The sequence below is a fragment of the Tetrao urogallus genome (assembly GCF_951394365.1).
Source record: "Tetrao urogallus genome assembly, chromosome: 6".
Lineage (NCBI taxonomy): Eukaryota > Metazoa > Chordata > Aves > Galliformes > Phasianidae > Tetrao > Tetrao urogallus.
The window spans coordinates 28885515-28903723 of NC_136819.1; the positions used below are offsets into that span (position 1 = coordinate 28885515).

At 37.4% G+C, this 18209-nt stretch overlaps 1 protein-coding gene across 1 annotated transcript in view; it reads right to left on the reverse strand.

Moving 5' to 3' along the window:
* The window catches only part of RAD51B (RAD51 paralog B), a gene marked incomplete at both ends in the record, with an annotated part of 343098 nt that overhangs the window by 314977 nt on the left and 9912 nt on the right, over nt 1–18209 (reverse strand). The gene's annotated exons all lie outside the window — the stretch shown is intronic.

An 18209-nucleotide genomic window follows, 5' to 3' on the forward strand; every position in this document is an offset into this window, starting at 1 on the left:
CATTAAAGAAAAAGGATGCTTCTTTTACTGTTTTCTATGTTTCTTTTACTGTTTTCTATGTTTACGTAACTGACAGCTTCAAAATTTCTGCTTTCATCTTCCAGTAAAATACGCCTGTTTCTACAAACAGCTAAGTTCATAACCAAGCTTGGCTTTATTTCCAGCATCGCAAAACTAATGACTCAAGTGCCATCTACTGTGTCTGCACTCAAGTGCAGTATTTCTACAGACAACAAATGAAAGTTATTACTAGAAAAACTATTCAGAAAAAAGTCATCAATTTTATGACAAATTTGATAGTATGCCTTCAAATACTGTCCTCCTTGAACATTAGCACACATCCTATGCTAAGAAGACTACACAGTCACCTCTGATGCATGCAATCCAAGTTAACATAACAATGAAAAGGAGATCTTCAGAGTTAAATTTAAGTAAAAGCAAAAGCGAGCCTCTTTCTCATGTCAGTCATGCTTCTATAAAACCCAGCTTACTTTAACAAGGAAAGCAGACATGGAAAAACTTACAGCTAACAGAAGAACCAACAGCCTTTTCCAGTAGCCACCAGAAAACTGTAGTGGAAATAACACTGTTACTCTGATACATTGGAGTTTGGAAATAAAAACACATGCTATCTCAAAAAAACCCTCAATTAGTATATCTTGCCTTTTAATTGCATTGTTAAGTCAGGAAAGAGTTCCAACACTCCTCCTGAAGGGAAGTTTCTAACAGAAGATCACAAGACAACAATTACAGGAAAAATACAGCTTGGAAGTTAGTTGCATAACACAGCTCCAACTTTCTCATACAGCATCTGCTGTTTCACGGCATACTGAGCTGTGCATCAAAATCGCTGTGCTTTAGCAGTCAAAAACATTGAAGAGAGAAGCGTCCTCTCAATACCGTAAAATTTGCTGGTATTCCTTCGTTCTTTGTTAAATTTCTTTTTCTATTACATGTTATTAAAGAGGACTCATGGAAACTCATTACTTTTTCTTTTCTTTTTTTCCCCTCCAAAACCCTCAACACTCAACAACAGCTAAGATTTTGGGCCAGAATCACCACCACGTGCATTATTAACTACAGACCATGGGAGCAGTTTTGCTGGGAAGCAAAGGGACGGTGTGGCAGGAGAAAGGCAGAAAATCAGTTTCTAATAGCTGCTTAACTCTGCTGCAAATGCAGCCACATGGGATACAAATGAAACGAGGCCAGGGTCACAAATCTATAACCTCCCTCAGCAAACACAGCCCCATTTGTCTGCAGCAGATGCACAAGGCAAACAGCAAAGGTCTCTCCTCCAATGCAGATGTTGCTCTTTCCAGAACAGCTCAGCTGGCGCAGAGAGAAACCATTTGTGATCCTCTAAAATAGAATGGACACTATCGCTATCACCACAGTGAATCACAGATATCCAAGAAGTTTTCCATCACAAACCTAACCCAAAGCAGATAAGAGTATGTATTCAAATGCCATCTTTGAACATCAATTTTTAGTTCAAGCTTATACACGGTTATCAAGCAACAGGGAGAATTCATCCAGACTAATAAGAACACAAAAAGGTGCCTCCCACTTACTGGTTCCAAAATAAACACCACAATCAGCATGTACGATTAAACTAAACTTCATTTCCAAACTAAACACTGTGTCATGCACACAATGCAGTGTTTAAAAATACCACAAATATTCTGAAAGGGTCATAGGGTACATATAAGAATTTGTAATACCAATTTACAGCAGGAAATTTGGCAAAGAGGCATGAAGGGGGGAGGGGGGAGGTCGAGGACTTGCTAGTTTGGAGGAAAATGAGTATAATGTGGTACACACCTGGTTCTCCTTCAGCACTGATCATCACTGTGTATGGAAAGGCACTAAGCTAGGAGGACATTCTGCTCAGATCTCAAAGCTAATTACTGCAATGTATTTCAGCATGTGGTTGTAAAAGCACCGCACTATGAATATTCAAGTGCTCAGCCCAGGCTGACAACAACCTTTTCCCCTATCAGCTGTGTTTTGGATTTCACACTCACTGCCAGTGGGCTCACAGCTGGGAATTATATACAGGTCATGTGGAAGACTTCATATACTTCTGTTGTGAGGTCTTATTCAACAATAAAGAATAGTATTTCAGGTCATTTTCCAACTGTCTCCCTCTTTAACTGAATTCGATTTGCAAAGACCAGCTATGACACAACCACACGAATCATCGGTGCTGTGCCAGTTACCCTTTACCCACACTCCCCTGAACTGTGTAGGACTTGCATAAAGCACTTCTTCCACTTCCAGGCTCTTGCACAGTCCCACCAAGCTGGCCTAAACATGACATGTAAAAGTTGTTGCAGTTCTGAGCCTTATTTCACACAGCAGCAGCCTACATCCACCCTGACCTACACAGCTTCAGTATTCTCAGGCCAATCTTTTCATGATTTTGTTTGATTCTGAATTACAAGCCACTACCTTTCACTTCCAGTTTTGAACATTCAAGCATCACAATCTAAGTTTTTAATCCTAAAGGCTGGCAAAAACACCGCACAATAGTGCCCATGCACTCAGGGAGAAAAGGATCAAAACAGATCAAAACTGTCACTTCAGTACCTGAGCTTCCCCTTTCTGCCAAGTAACAGGCCCAAAGCCAACATAAACTCGTTTAAAAAATGAAATATTTTTCCCTTTCCAGTGATGAAAAGGCACCACCTTGTGGCTGCTCCCTTTCAGGGAGAAAGGCTGAAAGAAAAAAAATCCAGTACAGCCATTTCCCATCTTTGTCAACAGAAATTCCAAAGGTTGGTACAATGAAAAAAATTACTAATTAAAAAAACTCAGAGCATATTTTAACAAGGCAGTCTGTCTAACAAAAGTGGATAATGGAAGCTCTATTATATTTAGACTCAAGGCAAGTACTGAAGTTCTTCTAAAATTAAGTCAACTAAAGTTGACTAGTTTTCTGAAGTAAGGAATTTAACTTGTGCTATAAATAAGAAGTTTATTGCACAACTATTTGTTATCTGATAATTTTTCATAAGCAATAGCCAACTAGCATCAAAAGTGAGCTCTATTAGGCACAGTGCAAACACAGCCCATTATTTTTGTCCAAAATACACACAGCACTGAAGGGACACTACACTGGAAGTTAGAATAAGAAAACTGTACTTCATTTAGACAGCAAATGGTTTTTGCCACAAACAATCTTTCATTCGTGGATTTCTCCATTAAAACTTTTCTCCTTTGCATAATCAATTGGGCCAGGTGGGATAACAGATAACACAGCTAAGAAAGTAAACCAAACATTCAGTGTCTGTGCACCCAATTAAAACGCTGCAGCCGCATTCTAAGATTAATGCAATAAAAATGAATATACCAATAGAAAACACAATAACAGCATACACTTCAGAAGATCTGTAGAGTCAAAATTCAGAAAGAACAGAAAGCAAAAAAATGTTTGCAATTACTCTTCTAAAAGTTCGTCAGGCTCTTTCTTCATCTTCGCATTCCACCATCATTGCCAAAGTGTGTATACAGATTGTATAGAATGAGCAAAAAAGAAAATCACCCAAGAACATGAAATCTGCTTACAGTTCTTGAAAATGTTACCATAGTTTTTTTTTTTTTTTTTGTTTTGTTTTCCCAAAGACCTAAAAATGGAGAAAATCTGAAAAATTTACAGCACAGGGCATTAATTCAGTCCTCATGTTCCGATTACTCAAAGTCAGCTCTTGTATAGTCAGCTCTCTTCAGTCTAATTAAAGATCATGGATGAAATTATTTGTTCGTAAATCACCTGCCATACTTACATTCCATTATGTTCACACAGAAAACAAATCTGAGAAAAATTAGTACATTTAAGTTTAGTTTTTATCCACATCACTGAAAAACACATTTGTTGTCCAGTTAGTATATTCCAGTTAGAGAGATGAACAAATTCCTGCCTGATGTTCAGCAGCAGTACTCCACATACAGGCTCAATCAATACCTCCTCTTTCTTCTGAACCTTCTTGGTTATTTGTTCCTTCCACAACAGAGTCCCCTTCACCATTCCAACAGAAGGCTCGTGCATCAGCACCAAAAATGAAATGAATATGATAGAATAAGATTAACCTCCGACATCTCAAAAGACCAGATAGATACTTGAGGGGAGAAAAGAGTTTAAAGTGTCAAAGAGTTTAAAATGAAATTTCACCTTTACTCACAAATACAAAAAAAAAATAATCAGTGAGTTTAAATCTGATTAATGCAGTCTGAATGTCAGCCATCTACACTGTCATTCCAACCAACTCAGACAACACAATCCCGTTTGCTTCGGAAAACTTAGTCTGAGAAATTCAATAAGTGCTGTACATTTACTGCATATTCAGACTGCTGTTGCAAAGTACATGGCTAACAGCTCCTCAGCCTTCAACAGATGAGACAAAAAGTAGTATTAAAGAATTAAAAAGAAAAGACAACAAGTAAAACACAGGAGTTCAAGTTATTCTGCTACTTTCTTCGCCATTTCCAACATTGCCAAACTGAGTCCTGATGTTACAAGTAGATCTAATGCTGTAATTGATACAACAAACATTAGATTTAAAAAGCAGATTCTTATCACCTTACTGGAGGCAAGAAGGAGAAAAAAAAAAAAAAAACAATGAAGGAAAAAATAACAGCCACCCTCATAACAGGACTCAATTTGGAGATTTCTTTAATTGCTCCTGGAGTACAAACTGAAGCAAAAGGAAAAAGAAAGAAAACCCTTACGTGTAATACAGATGTTCTCAGCTGCTTCATACAACAGATGGAACACCACACATACATTACAACCATAGTGATCACTGCAAAGAACAAGAGGTTTTTAAGTGTCAGTTTTCACCTCCAGTTGCTTAAAAATTTGATGCAGGAAGGGAAAGTGAGGTAGCTTTCTGATTTCATTTTAGTACAATCAAAAGTCCACTCCACAGATTCTTACTTCCCAATGCTTTCAAAACAAACAACCAACCAAACACTGTTGACCTCATCCTTCCATTAGAACTTCCACAAGACTTCTCCACAAGAATGGATTCCAAAGGAAAAAGAACATCATTGATGCTAAATGATCAGCATATTGGCACAGCATACCATACTAGATTACTCAAATGCAGAGGATGCAAATGCCCACAAACATTTGCTATCTTCCAGAATATTACAAAAATGCAATTCAAAAGGATTTTTTTTTTTTTTTTTTTGTAAATGACACTTCTATTAGGGAAGCTATGGAAGTCGAATGCCTCTGTCCATCAGTAGCTCTAAAGACTCAGACTACATAGCCATCACAGGGAGAATTATTATTATTTTTTTTAATCATATTAACTGATAGACAGGATTTCCAGGTTCCTCCTCAGGTTTCTAGTGAAAAAACTCTCCCTTTTATTAATTCAATTGGTAACAGCCAGGAAAAGATTTCCACGCTACTCCCTAACAATCTTTCTTCACTTTCTTTTTGCCTCCTCCAGTTATAACAACTCTAGAGCAAGCAGCAGACCTATTGAAGCTGAGTGAAAAAGCTGTGGTAATTAAAATTGAGGTGCTAGACTGTGCTGGTCCATGCATTATTGTAAACCTTGGCATTGGTAAAAACATAATTTTGTTATCTCATATATTGTTTCTGACAGAAGAACGTAACAGTGGTTGAGTTCACATGTACTTCTAAAGCTCAGAAACACAACCTTTGAAGAAGAACTGGGGTAACACAACTGATTGTTCTTACTTACCCAGCACTTCCTTGGATATTCTCAACATCTGGGGAACATTACAGCTATAAAAACCCAATCTTCCTTAAAAGATGGATGTTACAATCAAGAGAATCCGTAAGAACGTCTGTTTAACATGCAGATGGCTTCAGATCTGCCTTAAACTCCAGGAAGTTCTACAAGTTTACTGCAGCCAGTTTCCCATTTTTAAGCAGCACCTACCATTCAGGCTGCACTGTTAATTCCAAACATGCTATTGCCATTTGCAGAGATTGTACTTCAGAAAGAGCAAATTAACTTTTGAAAATGGTATTGCTAGCTAAGCTCTCCTCTCAGTTATTCACAGATCACTGTTTAACTTCTCCTTACACTTGCAAGGCCATATTAAAAAAAGCAGTAATTGGGTCATAATTCCAAAACTTCATAGCATGTTTACTGATATGCAAACCCTACCTCTACCATCCAGAGGAAGGTCTCAATTGCAGTAGAAACATTACAGTCTTCTGCACAAATTGTTCTCGAGAGGAGAAACTAATCACTATTACTGCTAGTCAATTATATCTTAAGCTGTGAAGCCAGGTTCAGATTATATTAAAAATAGCAGTATCTGTCTTATTCTTATTATAAGGGCACCTGAAGTAAAAAAAAAAAAAAAAAAAATTATGAAAGTAACTAAAAAAAAAATATTCTTCCAAATGAGCCCACTGAACATCAGAATCCCCACTGAGGAATACCAGAAAAATGTAATTCAGATGCCTTAATATTTTAAGTCTAGTAATGGACTGGTGCACCTTCACTCAAACCATGTGCAATAACAGTTAAGTCTAGGTATGAAAATAACAAGCTTTAAACTTTGGAAATTAATGGAAGCATAGCCTGTTATTTTAACAGCCACTGTATTAACCTGGTGAGAAGTTTGACATGTTAGTAGTCCATTCAGAGGCAAGTGAATTGGACTGAATTCAGATGGGACAGTCAAATATTCAAAATGCAATTTACCTCCTGGCGCGGTGTTTCATTCACAGCAAAGATCTCATTACATTCTATCAGCATAAATAATGCTATTCTTGGTCACGCAACCTTGTACACATACATAAGTTTTACTTAATCATTTAGAAATTTCACATTTATCTCAACATATATATATATATATATTTATTTTAATCTGGCACCAAAAATGGGAGAGAAAACAGATATGAATCATGAGCTGTGAACTGCGGCCTTGGGAATGTGACAGAAGTGAAAGTTTTAAAAGTGCACACACACACACACACACACACACACACACACACACACAGGGATATTGGACATCACACAGACACTTCTAGAAATCTGCATTTCCAAGTAACTAGTATGAAACAATACCAATAGAGAAATAATTGTAATTGCTGTAATTCAGCAGCTGCTCAGTCTCACACACCAAGTAGTGCAGCATTCTACATGGTTCCTACTCCACACAGGTATTTTCAAACAGTACAAACAGGATTTACCCATATTTTGATTGGAGAAGCAAAAAGCAAAAAAAAAAAAAAAGAAAAAAAAACCCACACCAAAACACACTATCTGCAGACCCATTCATCTCAGAACAGACAATTCATCTCTAAGGGTCTTACTTTCAGATGAAATCTGCAACTAATTTTCACAAAGATGTTCTTAAAAACACAACTACAAACACACAGAACTATGTGCAAAATTTTAACAAGATTAAACAAAATACCAGTACTCAAAACAACTGTTGCAACGAATGCCATTAAAACAAGAGAAGCAAGAGGAAAGTGCTGCAGAACAAGTTCAAATCAAGACCACAGAATTTTGCCTAGAAGTGAACTTAGTCTTAGACAATTTAGTAAATTCTCCATAAAGACTCCTCCTACCGATAGACAAAAAACAGGAGCTGGAAATAACTACATTTACACACCTGTGTAACAACAGCTGCAAAATCTTGGGTAATGGTTTAGCAATAGCATGCTGACAAATGGATATGAAACTATCAATAATGAAAGAATGCAAGCATATCATGAATCCTACCAGCTATTTTATGGATTGCTATACACTTCATGCTGAATTTCAGTATAAGGAGAAATACAGTGGTTTCAAAACCTACTACTCAGCATGGTTTCTGACCTCAGCTAAAATTCATTACTCATGGATACATTACAACTCCAAATACACCATATTACAGCGTATTTTAAAACCAGAACACAGACTAAAACCAGCAAGCTGACCTAATGATGAAAAAAACCAAAAACATCAGCAATATAAGGATTAGGTGCTCACTTCTAAAATACAAAACATCATAATATGCAGCAAAATCTTTTCTAAAACTGTCTAAAGCTAAAAAAAAAAAAAAAGATGCTGTTAAGCACCTAATGTTTTTCTTGTTCTCATGATCACCTGGTCAGTACTTTTAGTCTTTTTTTTTAACTGAAGGTGCACCTTCACAGTCAAAATCTACGCAGTTGCCAGAACCCACACACACCTGCCCCTTCTTTCTGCCTATATCAGTGCCTGTCCAGCTGTGCAACAATTGTCTACTAATGTTTTCCTCCTGGTTACTTTCCAGCTACATTCTACCCTTGTTTTGCTCATCAGCAGGTGCGAGACAGTTGCAAACTCAACAGTGCACTGAGTTACAATGTAGGTAGGCAAGAAAAAAATGCACATTTTGTTTCCACTGTTTAACCTGACAGTGGCTGACTACACTTTCCATAACACCAGCTCAGTTAACTTGCTACCCGTGTGCCACATGCAATTTTGCGACTTCCACAGATATTTTGCTTGCAGCTTTTTATCTGCTGGCCTTTCCCAGAGGAAGCTTCAAAAAGGGCTGCTGGTCAGTGAATTTTCCAGGCAGCAGCTTCAACCTGTTGCCAGCTCCTACCTACCACATATTCCTTCAGCCAACTGAAAAAGGAAGCCCAGAAATAAGTTCTGCTGTCAACCCTACAACAGCATCTCCAGCCAGTAACAACATCCTTTACTATTGCCAACCTGCTCCTTGAAAGCAGGACAATTAGAAGCAGACTTGGCACTGTTTCAGCAGCATCTGCCTGCTCGCAATAGCCTCATTTTTACAGGTATAACAGAAACAAAACAAGGCATATCTGTTCTAATTCACAGCATACTAGTTCTGCACACACATTCTGTACCAAGGCCTTCTCAGAAACTTTGTACTCACTGCCAAGTCTGCCCAGGCACAACCATTTCTATCACAATAAATAAGGCCACAGCAGAGTTCTTCCATATAAGTAGAGAAAAGTAAGCAATCCAGACACAAATTAGCCTTTGGCAACTGCTGTGTAACCTCCAAAAAAATTCTATCACAATGCACATTCAGAAAATTGTTTTGGTTTTTTTTTCCCCCCTCACAAATTTTCCCCCAAAACATTTTTTGATAAACTGATGTTACACCAGTAAATTCCTTTTTCAAACGAGAGCCTTTACTGTCCTCAGTTTGAAAATGATGTAAGAGAAACAAACAGCAGGCTTCTCTACCATTCCCAGAGAGAATTTGCTAAAGACAAGGGGGAACAGTTCTTTTTCCAAAACCTCTCCAGCAGACTTGAGGCTTTGTAGAGTAAGACATCAATTCAGGAAATCACACAACAGCAGAAGGCAAAAATTGCATTAATGCCACATCAGTGTGTCATACCTAGCTTATCTTTCACTGTGGCCTCTTATAAGTGCTGAGGGGAAAAAAGCACACATTTGACAATGCATAAAACTAAGAGTGAAAGAGAAACAGACACATAACCCTGCATCAAAGTTCTAGTTGGATAATGAGAGCTTGCTAGGATAGTTCACAATACTTCATTTGTGGAGACTTAAGCCTCCTTCCATTTGTAGTTAAAAAAGGAATTCCATTATTCCGTTTAGTTTGGCATTTCCAAGACTGTCAGCATCTCAACTTGCTTTGTTTAAACTAAGGATCTTGAGAAATAATATACCTGTAGCACCAGTATGTTTTTGCATCCATAAGCAAGCCGTCATTATCCCAAGGTGGTCCAAAACGAAGCTACAAAAAACCACTTTAAGCAGTAAGCATTACTCTATAAGCAGTATAAGTTTTCATTTCATGAAAAAGTAGCAATTAGTTCATGTATTATCAACCAGCCCACCATAGAAAAACATGACACTGAAGTCTGCCAAGAATTTAGTCAAGACCCCAGGGATATCATTGAAGAGCAAAGTACACTCTGCCTCAGGTCAAAGGTACGAGATAGGGTAAGTACAGAAGTAAAGAAAATACTGGAATCCAGAATGCAAATGACTTTTGTCTTTGAGAGGGAGAAGGCAGTTCATCCAAATCACAGCATCAAAGAAGTTAGCAGAGTATTGGGGGAGGGAAAAAGAGCTCTTGTCTTACTGCAATTCAGATTTAAGTCCTACCAACAACAACAACAACAAAAAAAAAAAAAAAAAAACAACAACATTTCATTCTGCTCATTCATGTCATTTATCCCTTTTTAATTAAAACTCTGAAGTTGGACTTCCCAGGCTTGTCTAACAAAAGCTTCCAACTACAGTATTCTTAGAATATTACAACAAAGCTACTACATTCTCAAATGAGATGCTGCTATGCATTTTAGAGAGAGCTAATACGCCAGCTTTGAAGAAGTTACAAAAATCATGTAGATCCTCGGTGGAAGCCATATTTGGAATGAGTCTCTCTCAGTTTGATTACAGTGAACTTTTGACAATTCAAGTATACACCAATCTGGCAGATACTTCAATGGATTTGCCCCATTTTTTTAGTTAAAAAAGGAATTCCATTATTCAACAATGAGCAGTGATGCAAAACACAGACATTCTCAATAGAAAAGATGGAGTCTTCTTGTAGAAAAATCATAGAACTTACTTGGGAGACAGATTCCAATTCAACCACAAAACAGAAGAGGAAAATCAGAGCAAAATCCACTTATAGATCACAGGAGCCTCAAAAACAGAAGAGAAAGTGCAGGCTGAAAAGCCTATCCTATTAGCCTAGATGCTCCTATTTCCAAGTCAGCCCAGGACCATATCATGTCTATCTGCAATAGTTTGGTCTGACTGTCCATTATCACCATCCAAGTCTTCAGTGAAAGTGAGGAAGCTCTGCAGAAGCTTAAGAAGACATGTTCTCTAGTTAACAGCAGCATGACTGCATCACGAAGCTTTCAGAACATTCTTAATGAAAAACCAGCAGCACACCCAGTTCCATACAAACAATTTCCAAGATAACTTTTTCCTTCTTGAGCCTATCAGACATCTGCTACTGTTTTCAAACAAATACCACTTTAACTTTTGGTCAGTGAGCACACTGGTAATTTTAACATCACATTCATTGCTCTGTTTCATCTCATCCCACATCCCTTCTCACCGCAGGAGGCTGGCACAATTTGATTTAAGAGCAATGATTGGAGAGCAGGTCCTATTTACTCACAGGAGCCCTGGGGCCAAGTAACCACAAAGTAAACAAACTCAGGATATCTAGAAACCAAACCACTAATTAATCTACACTGGGCTTACATAAGTAAGGTTTATCCAACAACTTCTAACCTAGTGAACTTGCACTGTTATCCTATTGAGAGACTAGCATCCCTTCTTTTACATATTATGCAAACACAAATATTCCCAAAAAACTTAGTTTATGTGAAACTAAAAGGAAACATTCCTAGAAAACTTAAATGGACTACTCAAAAGTGAAGTACTTCTCTGCAGTGTCAAGCAAGCAATTGGCCTAAAGAATTCTGGCTTTTTTTTTTTAAAAAAAAAAAAAAAAAAAAAAAACAGTGAAAACCATTCATATTGGCAAATACTGACCTCCCAATTAAAGGCATGAAGGACTCCAGCACAGTTACTGTTGTTGTCAGTCTCCAAGTTGTCAAAAACATGGCAGGCCAGAAACAAATACCGTAGATTCTAGTTCAGTAGCAGAGCATCACTTATATGTCTATTACTTGAAAACCAGAGTAGTATAACCTAGATTAAGCTATTACAGACCAGATGCAAAATTTAGAGGAAAACTACACCTTTAACAAAGTCACGTGTAACATGAAGTGGAAAAAAAAATAATGGAGGGATTACTTTAGAAGAAAAAGATATCTTAATCCCAGCCTAATTTAAAACTGCCTTCTCTGTGCTTCACCACCTCACAAGAACAGGAAACACTGCTCTACTACTACTTGTTCCTTTTCTCAGCAATACTGAACATTTTATGAGTGTAGACAGCCCAAAAGGACTGACAGGCCCAAAACTGCAGAAATGTATATTCTCCAGACATGTATAAAAGAGTACACAGATGGCAGCAGTATTGAAGATAGTTATAATTACATTTCCAACAACCATTTTAAACCAAAACTGTGCCTTCTAAGAATATATACTTTTTTCTTTTGAACAGGCACACTAGAAAACAAACCCATCTAACTTGGCCACTGTAACACTCCTTTCTAATCCAAGCTACTTTTTGCTCAGTACCATGGGGTGCACTATTTGAACAGTATGCCAACAAGAACTGTTCTTAAGTTATAGCTAAAGAAAGACTTCTAGTCTGTAATTCGCTTTTAGCCATTTTGTTTTCCTAATTAAGCACAACAAATTAAAATTCATTCCAAACCACATTTTACGAAGAACACGGTTAATATATATGTGAAACTGATGGCTCTATTTTAAGCAGGCTTTTGCAAGGGAAAAATAAAGCGGGGGAAAACACTACAATACTTGGTAAAAGAACAAAGCTCAGACTTAGCTGTGGGCATGAAAATACAGCTAGGTACAACAGAGAAGGAAACCTTAATATAAAATGCTTTGTTTCACAACCATTTGTTACTCAGACTGAAGTAACATGACTAATTGGATTATGTATTTTCCTCCATAGCAAAGAGAATGTTTTAAATCAATATTAAAGAAGTTACAAAAGGCATAGCTGGCATGAACACAATTCTCTCCTGCCACTCATATGAGGCTGTTGAATGTTTAATTCATACAGAACACAGCAGAACATGCTATTTGCATTATCTACCCAATTCTAAGTATTTATTCTACAGATAACTTTCAAAACATGGTCAGCATGAAACATGATTGTTTCATTTTCACCCTATCAAAGTCACAGAAGAACACGTAGTTTTCTCCCAGAAGTTAATGGATATTTAAAAATGCAGATTCACAAGTGCTTTCTCAGTCTAAGGAATTAAACTGTTTTAACTTTCATGCTGCTCCTTAAAAACAAATACAGACTTCATGAAGCTACCAAAGCTACTCATCTGGAAATAAAAGCATAAAAGCAAAACAAACAAACAAAACAGCCTCACACAGAAAGCAGGATTACATTACTGGGTAAACCTCAATATTTTGCAGTAAGCAAACAGCAGAGCAACTACCAGCACTGCAAGCGGCAGTTAAGCATCATTCTGGGAGGGGTATTCGCATATGGGCACCAACACAAGTTACGCTTGGAAGCTGAGGGTCAAGACACTCTCATGTGCATTAGCAGCTCAAAGACAAGAATCCATACTTCTCACTGAATTCTAACCAGTGAAAACCGGTTGAACCGCATCTGGCCTACATATGGCTAGCAAAATTTCAGTAACTCAGTTGTAGAAGGCTTTCTCCTGATAAGATTAGCTCCTCATTTAAGAAACCCGTGTTTTGGTGTGGTGCAACTTATTTTAAAATATTTCTTTCTTGAAAGCTTCAGAACAGAGCCACCTCTTTATGCTTTTAAAGTTCTGCTTATTTTAGGTTTAAACTCGCAAAGATAACCCAATTAACATTCCCATAGTCCTGACAGCATAATGCAAAAAACACTTTACAGCTAAGTAGAAATACAAAGTCTGCAATTCAGCAGCTTATGGTCCAGATGCAGACAAACGAATCTAGAAATCTAATGCATCTCCACAGCTTTGGAAACATCTGCATACAGCACTGTTACGTACAACAACACGAAAACTAATTCTATAAATTTTTCCTCAACGTTCATTAATTTCATTAATACAATTTTTCTTGAACTGGTAAACAACTTCTCTCCACAGACCTTCCCTTCTGGAATCCCTTTAGCTCTCCATGAACCAGTAGTTTCAATTATCACAACAGAGATAAAGGTGCAGAGATACAAGCAGCCAAAGCAAAGAAGAACCAAGGATGGTGCCCAATGGAAATACTTGCTTATAAAGAATGAAAATTAACAGCTCCAACTTCACTTCTCTTTGACAACAGAAGCACTTCAAATCTTGAGAAACCTTACTGCAGGAAGCTCAGTTGATACACTTAAACACACTTAACAGCAGACAGCAGAAAAGGCATTGCAGAAGTCAAGTAGTTTGTGCATTTCAGTGCATTGATTTTGAGAAGAAAAACTCACAGGCTAAAACCAAGCATACAGAATATTCAGCTTTCCTAACCAAATGAAAACCTTGTGTCTGAAGTTGACAAAATACATGATTGAGCAGGAAGTACTGAAATGAGAAGCGCAAGAATTGAGAATATCAAAAGAAACTGTCAGCTTTAATTGCTGTCACTATTAATACTGATAAAGTGATAATTTCATTGTTTTCAGATGGAGCACACTGCATCTAAAGGAACCAAGTACTACCTGTGGAAATAAAGGCCTTCTTCATTACTGTTAACTTCACACAGCAATTAAAAACCATCACAGATTAATCGAAGTTTGCCTTCCATTTGCACTGTAATATTACAAATGAGAAGAGAAAGCTGTTCCTCTTAAGCTATTTCATATTCTTAAAAACAGCATAAATACCATTATACATTTGCTACTGGTAATGATAGCCACTATGTTTATCACAATAACAGTTTCTCTTCGTGGATCTAAGGACAAAACCCAGACAAAAGAATAAAGTACAGACAGTGCAGTAATTTTTGATCAGCCTTAGGGATTTGCAAAACAAGTTTAATCTCTGGTCTCAATTTGACATTTAAAAGAATACTTAAGGAAGTTCGGTTTTGCAAGTGTTGCTTTTGGAGTGCTTTTCCACAGAGATGTCTAGTCAGCTTCACACATTTTGTCATCTACTAACAACAGGATGACCAGATTCTATAATAACTTTTATGAGCTGAGCAGCTTAAACTCAGGAGCAATTCTAGTCATACTTTTATTCAGTTTTAGCTCTTCACTGAGATGGAGGTACCATTTTTTTCTTTTTTTTCCTCCAAACAGCATGAACACTGACCTATTTTTTCCTGAATAAATATTTTCCTATGAATATGTAAGAAAAAGAAAAGTAATACCCAGAACACATTTTGCTTCCCATTCCTTTTAGGAAGGCTAAGGATTCTGGGAAACAACTAGAGATATAGGACTGATGATTGCTGCTTAAACACGCCATCTGGCAGACAGCATCAATCCAGAATTTTTGTCACAGAAAACATTCAGATCTAAGTGCTTCAAATACACAACACTCTAAAACAAAAGTCTTTCACATACGTTTACTTCTTCACTAGATTTCAAAACAGAGGGGCGTTTTATTTGATTTACAGTCAAACTGTCTTCCTTCGTTTCCAGCAATCACTTTTGGGCTTACTGACTTGTTTCAACCAACCCAGGCAGAACAGTTCTGTCATTGCAATGTGCAGGGAAGGATGGAAAGGGACACCACTACATAAACCCCCACAGGGAATAGACTCAGTGACTGTTCAGTCATCAGCACAGCTTCCTGGCAGGCTGTCAATAGCCCAGCAGCCCTCAAAACCTTGCTTGCATGCTGCCTCTCATCCTGGCACCACTTAAAGCACCTAGAATGGAACCAAATTTACTACAATGTTCAGAGGAAGTAGGAATGAAAACAGGAAACAGGGCATCATATTTCATTTCTCAAGAAATTATTTATGCTGTCTATGCATTAAAAAAGAAATCTCACTAAGCAAAAATTCACACTCAACAATACTCTCATTTTGTTTAGTTCAGTGCTAAAGCCTTTCAATTAACATGTTTAATATTTTTTCCGCACTTTCTGAAGTGAATTAGAATTTCATTTGCTACAGATTATTTAAAATTTTCAAGTGGACTTGGGAAGTATTACTTCCCAGTGGCAGCCTATATGTTGCTCAACAATACAGTCTGCTTTTGGAACAACTAGTAACAATAACCTTCCTCAGCATGCTCACAACCAAACTCCTATTTCAAAAACCAAAAACAGAAGTGCAGACAAATTACTGAATGACGACCATCAGTTTTGGTTTTTATTCCCCCCCCCCCCCCCCCCCCCGGAATACTTCATAACACATAAAGCTACCTGGGTATGAAACAGGTCCCTTTGAATTCAGTAAAACCTATGAATGCCCTTGACTTTTGCTAATGAAACACAGCACGTGCCCAACATGGGTACATAATCATTATTAGCTAGAGCATTTACAACATTAAGAACTACATAAAACTCATTTGAATTCCAGCATAACATGGTAGTACAGGGTTTCCCAAATCAAAGCCTTTCTAAATCAATTTCTTTTTTAGGAAATGGGGAAGGGGGAAATCCACTTAAAAATACTTGGTGACAAGAACCTATTTCAGTTTAGTAACATATTACAGTGATTAATTATTTTATGAAGTACACATCCCTTTCTTGAACTCTGAACTTGCTTGATTCAGCTTCCAACCACAGAACTGTAGAATACCTTTGTCAGCTGACAAGGTTTTTTCTATCAAATACATTTTCTCAAGTACATATTAACTACAGAAAACAAACCCTTAACACTTAGCCAAGCTAAACAAAGTAAGATTCTTACATCTTTGTTACTGAAATTCCTCTCCCCTAATCCCCAATGCTTTCAAGGCTAGTCTATGGACCCTGATTTGTCATCCTTTCAGATTCCCTGGCTCACCTACTCAATTTTTCATCAATCTAAAGAATTGACCTCAAGTCCTATCATTTATTACCTCCACATCTTTTTCAGAGCCTTCAATTCAGACAACTATTTGCCATTCAACTCAATATTTAGGTGTACTAGCACCGCCATAAAGTGTCACATATTTCACATGTCCAATTTATTAATGATCCAAATCACTTTGCAACCCTTCCTAATGTTTTTAGTCTCAAGTTTACATCTATAATCCTCCTGATATGGAAGAACATCTGAGAACATTTCCACCACAGCTGTTTACAGTAAAAACCTCAGATACTCCCTGATCTGAAATAGCAGAGGTTAGCACAAGATAGACTTACTTCTACATATGTACAAACACTTGCAGATACATAACACTGTTGTTGCATTTCACATCTTTCACATACTCAGCACTTGCCTAGGGACCTGCATTTGTGGTAACCTCCATCTTGAGCCAAGGCCTTCCTAGAACAGTACACAGAACTTTAAAGATTTTACTCAAAAGGTAAAACATCTCATAGAGCAATACAGGATAGTTGTGGTCAGAAGCACATACTCTTGGCCAAGATTTCCAGACTCCTTACCAGAGCATTCACAATGGGAAACAAGGAGAATCAGCACACCAGTCATTACAAGTGTCCTGAAGCAAACAGGCAAGATTTAATGTAACTGAAACCTTTAAACATTCAACCTTCATTTCCTCTCTATGTAGGATAAAATAAAAATCAGTCTTACACTACTTACTGTTGTCCAATTCTAAGACCTTTGTAAATATTAACACTGTTTGAATGTAAGCAGAGCAGCAGCCTGAAGCATCAAGAGGCTGCAATCCAGCTCAGCTTTACCACTTCAATTGAGGTAGGCAGGTGAGGAGGACAGGGGTTTCCAAAAGAAAAAAATTAGATAAAAACAATATCTACTCATAAAACCCATCTCCTTTTTCATAGGATCGCATCTTATTTCCCAAAATACAGAAGTGTACACTCTTAATGTGGCACATCTTCCCTGGCCTTGTAAGCAGTATATTCATTAGTTGTTCTAACTAGGACACTATCTTTTGTATCAGAACTTAAAGGAACTTAAGCAGGGTTTAATTCTCTCCACAAAAAGACCTTTATCAATTACATGGCAGAAGGAAATCCATTCATCTTCAGCCAAGTCAGTTCCACAACTCTGACATGTATATTTCTCAAAAGCAGCAAAAGGAAGAGACCTCACCAGTTTAAAATCAGGATCTCAACACTTTCTCTCTTACACTCTCTGACAAGAAGTTCACTTATGCTAGGAAATATTTCCTACAGCTGAATCTCAATCACATTTCATCTGCTGCTTCTGATTACCCACAGATCACATCACAGAGAAAAACCTCAGCCCCAAAGAGACACCTACATTTACGGAGCTTGCATCTTCTAATGTGCTCTTTAATGATTTAATCAGTCTTCTCACTGTGTCTGTGATACAGTAAATCCTTCCATAGCAGTTTATGGGCAAATCCACACAGATTTGTTGAGTTGTTACTTTCCTTCCCACATCAGCTGGCATGTGTTATCAGTTGCAAAACTTCAGGATATCAGGACTTTTAAGATTCTATAAGCTTCAGTAGAAGAGGCAAAGGATGGGAACCATCAGGGTAAACAATATTTAATACAAATAGAATAAAACATGATATTTAAAAAGAAAACTGAGCAACAAAGCACT